Source organism: Echinops telfairi, unplaced genomic scaffold (genome assembly GCF_000313985.2).
Source record: "Echinops telfairi isolate 266 unplaced genomic scaffold, ASM31398v2 ScPeMD7_443;HRSCAF=831, whole genome shotgun sequence".
Classification (NCBI taxonomy): Eukaryota; Metazoa; Chordata; class Mammalia; order Afrosoricida; family Tenrecidae; genus Echinops; species Echinops telfairi.
Window position 1 is genome coordinate 1831890 of NW_022104341.1, and position 3956 is coordinate 1835845.

Here is a 3956-nt window from a genome sequence, read left to right on the forward strand (position 1 = left end):
CCCCGCCCCCTCCCGCCGCGCGGCGCCTGGCGCGCTGCCGTCACAGGCCGGGCGCTGGGGACCAAGCCCCAGCACTCGACTTTCACGCCGGGGATTGGGCCCCGGCGGGCAGGGGGCGGACCCTCCCTGAGGATAAGCTCCATCCATTGGTCGATGAGAGTGGAGGGGGCGGGCACTAGAATGACTGAAGTTTAAAGAGGGTAGAAAAGAGAAGTTTGCCGAGTGAGGGTGGCCGGAGGGGCGGGGCAGAAGAGTGAAGTGGACTCGAGGTCGCAGGACCGGGCGAGGCCCTCCGCACAGTGGCTAGAACCCAAGGAAAGCTGTGATCTGAACTCCCGGAGGTAGAGGCGTGGCTGGGTGTGAGGGCGGAGTCTCGGATCCCGTGCAGGGCGCTGAAGGGAGCGGGGTGTTCTAAGGCAGGGAGAAGACTTTGCAGAGTCCGTGCCCGGAGGTGGCGGCACCTGCAAGGTAGTTCCTTTCGTGGTTTTTGCTCATCCAACATTCGTTCATCGTGATCTCTGTGCCACTGAGGCCTGGACTCCGGAGTCTGGTGGATAGAAGGCAAAATAAGAGTCCTGCACCTAACTGCTGTGTGACCTCGGGCAAGTTAGGCGACCTCTCTGAGCCGCAGCACTCTCGAATAAAAAATAGACAGTTGTACTTACTTGCCCCTTCACGATTCTGTGAGGATTAAATAAGAAACGTAAAAAGTCTGAACAATGGCTGTCAGAGGTTAGAAGCTTCTTAACATTTGGCAGCTGATAAGAGGATGATGATAGCTTGAGTTTTGTCAGATAAAAGTCGTGCTAGATGGGAAGGTACAAGACTACTCAAAGCAGGGGACCTCCTCTCAAGAGATAACAATCTAGTGGGAAAGACTGATGAGTAAGCTGACTGCCTGCCATGAGGTGGGTGAGGGGCGGATTCCGGGCTGTCGAGGTAGTCAGGATACCTGACATGCTACATGTACGCTGTTTGACCTTGGCCATACCCGACCTTCGAGTTTACACATATGTAAAGGAAATGGAGGAAGAACTGACATTGAATAACATATCTTCCTTCTCTTCCCGGAGCCATGATGGGTATACATTGGGCTGCTAACTGCAAAGCCACCATTTCGAAACCACCAGCCTCTCAGCAAGGGAAAGACTGGGCTTTCTACTCCCTTAAAGAATTACAGTCTCAGAAACACCACAGGGGCATTTCTAGCTTGTCCTTATAGGGTCTTCTATGAATCAAAATCGACTTGTTGGCAATGAGTTTGAATTTTGAGCCCGAGGTCTCTGTCATCACTAGTTTTCCCCAAACTCCCATTGAGCTTTTTCCTCCTTGGCTTGGGGGCTATCTCTGGAATGCCCTCTCTCTTTAAAATCCTATTCATCTTCAATGCAAATGCTATCTTTTATACAGCCTTCTCTGATTTCTGCGCTTCAGGTGAAGCGAGTTTTCTCTGAGCTATGTTTCTGAGCCAAGTGTGGTCCTTATTAACATAGATGCCTATCTCCATTTAACAGTAGGGGAAGTCCCATATTTAAACTCTGAATAACTGGATAGACTCACCAAATCTCAGCAAGGCTGGGCCAAGCTTCAGCAGCTGCAAGTGATTTCATTCACACTGTTGTGTCAGTCAGGGTCCCCACAGGAAACAAATGGCACTTGATGAAGATGTGGGTAGAGTGTGGGAAACCGCAAGGGAACTGTGAAGCCTTGAGGCTAGCAGCGCCTAGACCCGCAGAGGCAAGAGGAAGAAAGAGCAGTCACCCAGACTTGGATAGGGAGAGGGCTGCTTGGCAGGAGTCTGACTTTCAGTCACGGGATGCAGTTAGCCTAATCACCTGCGGAGGAAGCTGGGCGACTTCTACCTCCCTCCCCTCCCGCCACTGACTAACAGTGGTCAAATCTCAGGAGAAGCCTGGGGGCGAGGGAGCCCTTTCTGTGGTCAGTTTCAATCAGAGCCCCAAAGGGCTGCATCTGGAGGCAAAGAAGACCTCAAGGCATATCGTTCAGGTTTACCCTGCTCTGAGACCGAGTTGGAGTTTGGGGTTTGGGGCTTGTGTGTTTGTGGTTTGTTTTATTTCTGAATTACTGCGTACCCTAGCAGAATCCTAGATGAAGTCTTGACTTTTAGCAACCATAGCCTTCAAGTCAATCCAACTCGCAGTGACCCTACAAACTCCACTGGCTGCCATGAAGTCATTCCTACTTCTACTCCCCGTACGGGACACAGCGGAATCGCCCCTCCCAGTTTCCCAGGCTGTGAAGCTGTATGAAGCAGACTGCCATATTGTTCTCCTGTGGAGTAGTAGCTCATAAGTTCTAACCAGGGATCTTTTGTTAGCAGTGGAGCTCTTAACCTCTGGGCCCCAAGAGTCCTCAAAAGCTGGACCACCTCTGAATAAGCTATTTTCTCTGCAACTCTGGGAAGATATCTTTTCCTGCCTAGGTTGTATACATTAGAATGCTATCAGCTACAAGAAACAGTCTACCTAACTAACAGTAGCTTTTAGCACGAAGAGCCATTTACATCTTTGATTTGAAGTTCAGATCCTGGGGGCTTATCACCTCTTAGTTGCAACCTGGCTGCCCCAGCTCCAGGCCCTTTTCTCACTGGTCGTTATCCAAAGCAGGAAGAGACAGAAAGGGAGACTGCTCTCATTTTCACAAAGGAGAGAAATCTTTCTCAGACCAGAATCCTCAGTAGAATCCTCATTATTGGCCAGGAAATGGCCACAGGAACACTGCAGATCAGCCACTGGCAAAGGAGATGAGATTGCCGCAGTTCATTAAACTTAATCATGAGTGTCTTTTTCTCTCTCTCTCTCTCTCTCTCTCTCTCTCTCTCTCTCTCTCTCTCACACACACACACACACACACACCACCCCCACCCCCTACCCAAATAGGAAAAGAGGGGAATTGGTGAGTAAGCACTCAACAGTGTTCTACATGCCTCCACCAAGAATTATTTGTTATATAGACCTGAAGACAGAAAGTCAAAGTGATTAGAAGCTTGGGTTTTGGAGTCAAACCACAAACCTCAGCCTTTCTACTTACTTGCTTTGTAACCTTTAGCAAGTGAGTGATTTAACTTCACGCAACAAAGTGGATGGTTTGAACCCATCTGATGAGGTTATCTGCTCCCCATAAAGACTGACAGTCTCAGAAACCTATGAAACAGTTCTACTATATCCTAAGGGGTACTGTAAACCGGAATCAACTCTATGACAATGTCTTTGGTTTGGTTATAAAACTTGTTTCTTCATTAAAATAAAACAAAAAACATGTATGTAACAGAGCTTACTAAGCTGGATTGTTGTGAGAATCGAATGACATTATTGGGTTCACCAATCTCAGTAAGTTTAGATGCAGTTGTTTTGTTTTTAATCTGGAAATAAGCTACCTAGCTCAGTGAGTTTATTCTGGTAAGCACTGCCATCAAATCATGTCGACTCATAGCAACCCTATATAGGGTTTCTGAGATTGTAAGTCTTTATGAGAGCATAAACTATTCTGGAAATTACTACTTAGTTAAATGGGTTACATTATAAAATTGAAAGGAGGGAAGAAGGTATTCCTTTTTTTTTTTTTCATTTTCTTATTTTCAAGCAAGAAAATCTTTTTACAAAAAAACCCCATCAAGACTTCTCCTCCATGTCATTGACCAGGAATGCCCAAATGTCCTTTCCAAACCCAGTTTTTGCCAAGAGTGATGAAATGCCATGAATGATCATCCGTATTTCTCTCCTGGGGGTTGGAAAGGGCCTAGCCTCTTCTAAAACACATGGCTGTACAATAATAAGCAAAACTGGAAGTCTCTTAGCAAATGCAAAGACAGGAAGGTGGCTTTGAGATAAGCAATCTACCATGTCGGCCACAATTCACTGTACTGATTTTCTTCTAATCGCGCACGCGCGTGTGTACATGTGTGTAATGGGAAGTTTGTTTTGTTTCTAGAGCAT